This window comes from Rutidosis leptorrhynchoides, chromosome 4, assembly GCF_046630445.1.
Source record: "Rutidosis leptorrhynchoides isolate AG116_Rl617_1_P2 chromosome 4, CSIRO_AGI_Rlap_v1, whole genome shotgun sequence".
In the NCBI taxonomy this organism is placed as follows: Eukaryota; Viridiplantae; Streptophyta; class Magnoliopsida; order Asterales; family Asteraceae; genus Rutidosis; species Rutidosis leptorrhynchoides.
The window spans coordinates 352,662,915-352,673,559 of NC_092336.1; positions in this window are offsets into that span (position 1 = coordinate 352,662,915).

Here is a 10,645-nt window from a genome sequence, read left to right on the forward strand (position 1 = left end):
GTTAAAATATAAATGTTATATTAATGTTATGATTATTACATTCAATATTATTATTAATATTGTTATTAAAATAAATACTTGTATTATCAATATTATAAATTCTAATGTAAAATATAAAGTTATATATATAATCCGATATGTAAAAGTTGTTATATTACTATTATTGATATTATCATATTAATACTATTATAACTAATAGGGTTATTATTATCGTATATTTTTATTGACATCATTATTAGTAATTATTATTAACCTTATTCTTTTCCATTAGTAATATTATCATATCTGTAATTATTGTTTTTATTTATTATTTGATATTATTATTTAGTATTATTACTAATAATATAATTATTAGTATTAGTATTTTATTATTAATAATATTATTAATGTTAATGTTTATGAATTATATACATATATAATCAATTACATAAAACAGATATACCTATAAATATATATACAATACATATTAGGAATCTGTATTTGGAATATGTACTATATACAGATACGTATATTATATAAATATATACATATAAATACTGATATGTACATTTATAATTGGCATAAATACGTATATATGCTTAAAAGGATAAAAATTCTGCTTCACATCTCGCAATCAACTGTGTTAGGTTTTTGTTTTCTGTCTTTAATCTGTTACACATCAGTATCAAAAGTACCAATCTATTTCAATTATGCTATACCTTTATATTATTTAATTATTCCTGATGTACTGATCGAATATTGCAAGTGACGACTAAATCTTTGCTATAAAACAAATTCACACGAATATAATAGTGTTTTAATATCTCAATTACGTGTTATATAACATCCAATGCAGTTCAATAAGAAAGAAAAAGATAAATCAAAACGAAAATTTAAGAACACAACTCACGACCCCTGTTTGTCTCATTTTTTTTCAAAAACTCCGAAAACGAATCGATTTTCAAAATGTAAAATTGCAGTTAGATTAGGAATCCTTTACTAAAACTATCTGCAAAATCTTAGTATCCAATTCCTACTATCGAAACTCAATTTTGGAGTCAAAGTTTAGATTTCAAAAAGTCAAACTCTGTTCATCGTTAAAATTCGATTTCGTTTTTAGGTTTTAAGTTAAATTGTGGATACAGAAAGTTTTTATGAAGGATTTGGAATGTATTTCATTTAGGAATTTTGAGCTAAAACGTTATCAAATTCAAAATCAAAGATTGAGTAATATTTCTGTTCAGCTATTTTTTTCGTTTAAATTAATTCAAATCCAGCTCAAATCGTTTCTTTTTTATATTTAGATCCTAAAACACATTTTTGTATTTATGGTTAAGAATGAATGGGTTCTGATCAATTTATTATATGAGGAAGATGAAGAAAAAGGGAAAACCAGACAGTACGAGCTATATATAAATGAATCTGAATATTAACAGAAAAATAAGCCAGCTTAGTTGGTTAGATGGGGTGTCGGGTTAGCGAGAGGTCTCGGGTTCGAGCCTAGACGGTGGCGGGTTTTTTTTTAAAAAGCTTGTTTTGAAGGTAGTCAATTTTATTTTTATTATTATTATTAATATGAATATGATTACAAATATTATTGTTATTATTAAGATTATTATTATTGTTATTGTTATTGTTATTATTGGTATTATAATTATTATTAGTAATATTATCATAATTATAAGTATTATTACTATTATTATTATTATGATTATTATTATTATTATTATTATTGTTATTATTACACTTATCATTTTTGTTATTATTATTATTATTAACATTAAGTAATAAAACTCTTGTTAGTATTAGTATTATTAATAAGTATTATGAATATTAGTTATTATTGTTAGTACCGCTAATATAAGTTGTAATTACCAATTATTATTATCGTTATCGTAACCCTAGTTACAATTATAATTATTATTATTGTTATTACTAATATTATTATCAAAATATGTATTATTATTAAATAATATGATTATTAATATTATCCTTATTAATCTCAAAAACTACCTTTTAAGCAGATAAATATTTTGTACATAAAATATATTTATTACGTATACTATAATTATATTGAAATTTCACATAACTATATATATATATATATATATATATATATATATATATATATATATATATATATATATATATATATATATATATATATATATATATATATATATATATATATATATATATATATCAAACTTACTAATATTATTTATATAAATATTTACAATTAACAAACTATTGATTTTTAAATATAACATTAAACAAATATGGATATATTAATAAATAAATAAATAATAACCATTTTGAATATAAACATAAATTAAAAATATAATATATAAATTAAGATATAATAAATTGTTCGATTACGATTATACATTTTAATAAATATACAAATGATATAGGTTTGTGAATCCAAGGCCAACCCTGCATTGTTCAGTTATTCAATATCGTCATATGTATTTTTACTACAAAATACAGTATGGTGAGTTTCATTTGCTCCCTTTTTAAATGCTTTTGCAATATATATTTTTGGGCTGAGAATACATGCACTGCTTTTATAAATGTTTGACGAAATAGACACAAGTACTTAAAACTACATTGTATGGTTGGATTACTATACCGAATATCACCCCTTCAAGTCTGGTAACCTAAGAATTAGGGAAATGGCCCCTAATTGACGCGAATCCTAAAGATAGATCTATGGGCCTAACAAACCCCATTCTGGAATTTGGAATGCTTTAGTACTTTGATTTAAATGGTGATTGCGATTGCCAATATTTATGGCATACTTGCGAGTATACGGGGGATATTCTATATGCATTATGTTAATGTCGGTTACCAGGTGTTCATCATACGAATGGATTTTATACACTTGCGAGTGTAGTGATATTTATAAAAAATGAGGATCTTGTGGTCTATTAAAATTATGAAAATGATTATTTATGATAAACTAATGAACTCACCAACCTTCTGGTTGACACTTGAAAGCATGTTTATTCTCAGGTACGAAAGAAATCTTCCGCTGTGCATTTTCTCATTTTAGAAATATTACTTGGAGTCATTCATGGCATATTTCAAAAGACGTTGCATTCGAGTCGTCGAGTTCATCAAGATTTTTATTAAGTCAATTATAGTTGGATATATTATGAAATGGTATGCAAGCCGTCAACTTTCGTTGTAAAGAAAGATTGTCTTTTAAAATCGAATGCAATGTTTGTAAAATGTATCATATAGAGGTCAAGTACCTCGCGATGTAACCAAATGTAATGTATTCGTCCAGATGGATTAGGACGGGTCATGAAAAATTTGATGGCTCAAGGGCGGTGTTAGGAATTATGTTGTATAAACGTTACCTGAAACCGCTAAGTGTATGAAAGAGCTATTCTGGTCGCACAGGTTAGCTGGAGTGATTATTACGATTAAGAATGATGTATTAGCGAAATAGAATATCAATTCCGAAGTTGTTGTGTTTGTGGCTCAGGTTGCATCTATTTATACATGTGAGTTTTTGTCCCTTAGTGCCACGTGGGGAGACAAATGGACATGCTGGTGCCACGTTGTATTGTCTTTGTCCTTTTATTTCAAAAAGCTGCAAAATGCTGCCATTATTTTAGTGCTATCACCTTTATACTCTGTTGTCCTTTTCTGGCCGTCCTGCAATGTCAGGATCGTATCGTGCTGACACATGTGTCATTTCTTCTTTAGTGTCGTCATAGTACATTTCTAGCCTTATTTGTGCCCTTTTCATGGTGCCGCGTTTAAACTGTGCGACCAACGTTGTGGGCATATTATCAAGGCATAATCAGATGGCGCGTAAGCAAGCGCATAAATACGGTCTTGCGCGAATGCAAAAGGCGATGCGCGCCATTTTGGTATTGTGCAATAGATGTGCAGCTATGCGCATCATTATATTAAATAAATATAATATTTTCAAGAATGGATATGAAAGTGGCTTTAAATTAGGGTAATTTTGGTAGTATGGCAGAGCAACTAACCTCAATGCTCATCACTCACATCAGTCATCCTTGGTTCATATGTCTGGGTATTATAATTTTCATTTTTTTATTATTTTTTTTTTTTACCATTTTAAAGTTAATTGTGTACTATGTAAATAAATAATAGATACATATAAACCTTTGATGTATAACTCCATTACAACAAATTCTATTTTAAAATTCAACAAAATCGTGGGTGTTAATGATAGTTATAAGTTATAACTTATAATTATAACTTTTGAATATAACAAAAGTAATTAATTGTACGTAAATTATGTGTTAGTGGTGACCATGATGATTTTTGAAGACTTTAGAGATGAAAATACAATCAGAGTACGATAACCTGTAAACAGGGCCGTCTCTACAATTTAGAGGCCTTAGGCGAAAATAAAAATGGGCCCTTATACACGTTAAATTTTTTTTAATACAGATAAAAAAATTATATTAAAATTTATCAATACGAAAGAAGTTTTCAAGACAGCCGTAACAAATTTTTTTATCATCAAATATTTATTCGACAATATTTTATTTAATTTACTTAACTATTCGACAATTGTATATATATTAAAAATATTGGGACCTTCTAATTTTTGGGCCCTAGGCGGTTGCCTATGACCAAAGACGCATCTGCTTGTAAAGTAAATAAACCACTAAAAAAACAAGAATGAATATGATTATATGAATTGTTTGTAATTCAAGTGGTAAAAATAAATATCCATTAAATGCCGCATTATGATTAGAATTAGAATTAGAATATTTGATTTGATGTAACTAATGATCCTTATCTTGTGCTATTACTTAGCAAAACCCTGAGTATATAAGACTTTAAATTATTCAAGGTGCAACTATGATCATGGCAACGTATTCGATTTTTATATCAAGGTGGCTATTAGTATTCAAGAAAGATCAGATAGATTAAAAATTATAAAAACTTTATATTATAACGTACGTGTTATAATTTAATACTTTATATGGTATATATCCTACTAATATGAAGGAAGACACTAATATGAAGGAAGAAAGAAGAGATTAAATTCTTATTCAAGAATGGTATGTATATCCTTACAATTGAGTGAGTATTTATAATACTAAAAGTTAACTGTACATTACTTGTTTTAACAATCAATTATAGAGTAGGTGAAATAGTAATCAATAATTCATAATTTTACTGTGCATGATTATCAATCATCTCTATTCATCTGCATGCGTACAAAATGAGAATCCGTCCATATCGTAACACTCCCCCTTGGATGATAATTTTGTTTCTTTAGAGATCAACTAGTACTGCCTCGTTAAAAACCTTGCTAAAGAAAAACCCAGTGGGATAAAAACTTTAGCCAATGAAAAAAGAGTGTAGCATAGAGTTGACTCCCCCTCAAGTGGACATCGTTGAGGTGTTACATCTTTTGAATATGCCTCATGCCAATATTGTGAACGTGTGTTCTGAAAACAGCAGTTGAAAATGCTTTGGTTAAAAGATTGACAGAGTTTTTGCTGGCTTGAATATATTTTATTTCAATCTGGTTGTCCTTGATGAGATCTTGAGTATATGAGAAGAATCTAGAAGCTATGTGTTTTGTTCGGTCACTTTTGATATACCCTTCTTTCATCTGTGCTATGCAAGCTGCATTATCTTCATAGATAGTTGTTGGACTTTTATCGCGTTCTAGTCCACAAGAATCAGTAATGAGTTGTGTCATTGATCTTAACCAAAAACATTCCCGAGTGGCTTCATGTAATGCAATCACTTCGGCATGATTTGATGATGTTGCAACAAGTGTTTGTTTTTTAGAACGTCATGATATTGCGGTGCCTCCATTTAGGAATATATATCCAGTTTGAGATTTAGCTTTATGTGGATTAGATAAATAATCTGCATCTGTATAACCAAACAAATCTTGTTTCGAGTTGTTAGAATAAAATAATTATAAATCAGTAGTTCCCCGAAGGTATCAAACTATTTGTTTGATCTCATTTCAATGTCTTTTGGTAGGGGCTGAGCTGAACCTTGTCAACAATTTAACTGCAAAAGAAATGTCAGGTCTTGTATAATTTGTAAAATACATAATAGCCTCAATTGCACTAAGATATGGAAATTCTGAACCGTTAAGATCTTCCCGGGGATGAAATGGATCAGTGTCAATATTGAGTGATCAAACAACCAATGGTTTTGTCTTTAAAAATATTTTAAAATCTTTTCGGTATAAGTTGTTTGATATATTAAGTAAGTCATTAGTCATATGCTCAATATGTAAATCAACATAATACTTGATTATTTCATTTCAAAATCTTTCTTTAGAAGTTGAATGGCTTCATAGATTTCTTTATTTAAGATAATTGACATAAACAACTACGATCACATATTCGAACATTGTTTTTATAAAACACACGTGCAAATAAGTTTATATGTATACTCTTTTCATATCAAGTAGTCATATAATCGGTTATACCACATACGTCCCGATTGTATAAATCCATTTAAAAATCTTTGTGATTTAATGGAATACATTCCCTTGGGTTTTGCATCAGATGCTTATGATACCTTAAAACCTTCAGATATATTTATATATATCACTCTCAAGTGATCCATACAGATAAGTAGTAACAACATCCATGAGATGCATTTAAGTAACTACTAGGTAGATTAAGTATCTAATAAGTAACTGTATCCATTACAGGGGGATAAGTTTTCCTCATAATTCATTTATGGTCTTTGTGGAAAATCTTGAGTTACAAGTTTAGTTTTGCCTTGTAACTTTATTTGCACATTTCTTTTTCGGATAAAAATTCATTTGTATCCCATACGTTTCACATATTTAAAAGTGATAACGACTGATCTAAAATTTTTCTTTTATTGAGGGATTCTAATTCAGCTCGTATTGCTCCTATCCATTGAGTCCAATCATGTCTATTTTGACATGCAATGACAGATTTTAGTTCCAGATCATCATCTTTATTTATGATGTCATTGTAAGATTATATGAAAAATTCTCATCAATATTTTGTCATTCCATTTCGGTTCCATATTATTGCATAATTTATTGCAATTTATGTATTTACATTTATCAATATCCTCTGCAGAAGGAATATTGATTTGTGATTCTTCTTGAACACTTTCTTTTACCTCATTATCAGCTGATTTTCTTTTCGAGGATTTTTAACTTTGGAACCAATTGGTCTTCCACGTTTCTGGCGTGGCAAAGACTCATGAGTGACATTATTGCCAGCTTTTAGAATTTCAATTCTAGCTAAAGCATTTACTGCTAGTATATATGACTTAGTTACTCCTTTTTGTATCTGTAAATACATCAGGTAATTTATTTTCAAGTTCTTGCATATGTATTATTTTTGAACTTTCTTTTCGCATTCTTTTGTGCGATGATCAAGATACATTAATTTATGTTCACATCATGAAACATCTTTTTCTTTATTTTTTTATTTCTCCCCCTAATATAGGGAACAAAGTTTCATTATAATGACAACCAGCAAAATGTGCTGTAAAAACATCACCCGTCATGGATTCAATATATCTTATGATTGAAGATGTTTCATATCCAACATATATTTCCATCCTTCTTTGAGGAATCATTTGTTGTGGTGGTGCAATTAAAAATACACTGAACAACCAAATGTTCTAAGATGAAAAATATTTGGCTCTCGACCAAAATTAAGTTGGTAATGGAGAATATTTATGATTTGCACTTGGTTTAATGCGAATTAATATCGCATCATGTAAATTTACATGCCCCCATATAAATATTGAGAGTTTTGTACTCATTACCAATTATCTAGTTATTAGCTGCAAGCGTTTATCTATTGACCAATTTTGTGTATGCACACGAGCAACTGGATGTTCAACAACAATCCCTGTAGACATATAATAATCATTAAATGCTTGAGATGTTAACTCACCAGCATTATCAAGTCTCATCCTTTTAATGGTGTAATCAGAATAACGTGTTCTCAATTTAATAATTTGTGCAAGAAACTTTGCAATGCCATATTATGGCTTGATAACACACAAACATAAGACCATCCACTAGATGCGTCTATTAGAACAATGAAATATCAAAATGGTCCACATGATGGATGAATTGGTCCATATATATAACCTTGAATTCTTTCAAGAAACATTGGTGATTCTTTCTCAATATTCATTTCATTAATCACCATATGTGCTTTTCATTAATCACCATATGCGCTTTTTCATTAATCACCATATGCGCTTTTCATCATATATCCTTTTCACCATATGCGCTTTTAATCATATACGCTGCGCTTTTCATCATATGCACTTTTCATCATATGCGCTTTTAATCATATTCGTTGCGCTTTTCATCATATGCGCTTTTTATCATATGCGCTGCGCTTTTCATCATATGCGATTTTTATCATATGCGCTGCGCTTTTCATCATATGCGCTTTTTATCATATGCGCTTTTAGTCATATGTATTTCTCATTTTCGGTTATCATTGACTGATAATCATATCCATTATGATATATATCAGAGAAACTTAACAAATTTCTCTTTGATTTGGGAGAAAACAAAGAATTGTTTATCAGAAAATTTGTACCATTTGGTAATATGATTCCGTTCCTTATATCAAGTTTGCAAGAACTGATATAGTATTTATAATTCTTTCATTTGATTTAAATCAATGAAATATTTCTTAGATTTGATCATAGTGTGTATGTTACCACTATCTGCAATACATAGGTCTTTACCATTTAATGGATGTTGTATTCCAGCAGGATTCATACTAAAACTTCAAATAAGATAAGTAAATAATGAGTTATATTTCAGCAAGATAATCAAATTATATTACCTGCAAACAAGTTACAATCTGAAGTACATAAAAGATAACACTTAGTAAACATATATGTGTTATGGTCTAAAATTATTTATTTAGTAGTGACACATAACAGGCTAGGCATCGTAGAAAAATCAGATCATTTAAGTTTTAATTTAGCCCAGTGTCTATTTAATCAAGGTTATTCACAAGATTCAGTACGGCCCAAACAAAATAATACGTTGTGTGACGACCCGGGAATTTCCGACCAAAATTTAAACTTAATCTTTATATGATTTCGATAAGATAAGCAAAGTCTGTAATGTTGAAGTCTCAAAAACTGTGAACTATGCTCATGTATACATTTCACCTTTGACTACTCCCGACGATTCACGAACAACTAATTTGTAAATAGATATATATAATTTTATTTGAAATATTATTTGAAATAATATATGATTTAATTGTTGAAAATAAATATATAAAATAATATTAGAATAGTTAATATTATTAATTTAATATATAATATATAATTATGCATATAATTAAATATATATACAAATATATATGTATATTATAAAAAGAAATATTATATATTGTAATTGTTATAATCAATGTTGAAAAAATAAAAATAATATATAATAATTAATATTTAGTGAGTATATATATATATAAATAAAGTATATAGAATATATATTTTGTGATTTCAAAGTTATTTAGAAAACGATAGTAACACTCAGTATTCAATCGAACGATATCATACGAGTTAAAAAGAAACTTACATGATTTTAAAAGTAATGGTGATCCGAAAATGAATTATATAGATTATAGACTCATTAAAAATATATTTAGGAACCTACATGTTTTAAATTTCATTTGATTTAATTATTATTACTTTCTATCAGTTATTATTGTTGATTTGCTGATTGATTGACTAAAATTTAACTAGTAATATACATCCGAGATTGTAAGGATTGATGACTGCGTTTGTTATCTCCACACACACAAACTTTATATATACATATACAATTATTTGATCAATCATATAATAAACCGATCGATTCAATTAATCACTTGTTGCTTGCACGATTAAACCAACCCATCACCTTTCTTAATCACCTTTCCAACACCACTTGCATTTTTTTTTTCTTCTTTCCTTACATGCTCAACATTTTTCCAAACAAGTAAAATCATCTTTCTATTTCCTGTCAACCTCACAATCAAAGCAACCACATAATCACAGCAACCTTCCAAAATGTTTCTGTTAAGAGATGCCCACTCACAGCATATTATATTAAACTTGTCTATTTTTCCTTTACACTTTTGAACTTACACCTTATATATTATATACATAGATACATAGTTAAAGGATACACTTAGAGAATGAACACAAGCTTCATCCTCCTTCATTGTTACCTCACGACAAACATCACCAATCTAGGCAGCCACCACCCTTTTCCTCTTGACAATTTCATCACCATGGCCACTCTACAACCATCATTAACTAGGTAATATTTCTGTTTCCTTTCACTGATCGAACGCAACCTTCAAGGCTATCCAATGTCGAACCTGAAACAAAAAAATACACAAACGAAAACACATGTTAGAAGAATCACTACTACTTCATCACCACCATCCCTGCTGCTGTCTTGCGGCCAAGAAACACCACAAACCACGGTCATGTTACTATTATGATTCTATCTTCAATCTACCCCAAACCATAATCCGTCGCCAACACACATCGTGAAATCCACCATCGGACAACTTTCTACTGCTATATCTACGATAAAACACAGGTAAGCTACTGCACCATCAACTAACAATCTATGAAACAAACAATAATTATATTTTATGAACATAATTAGTTT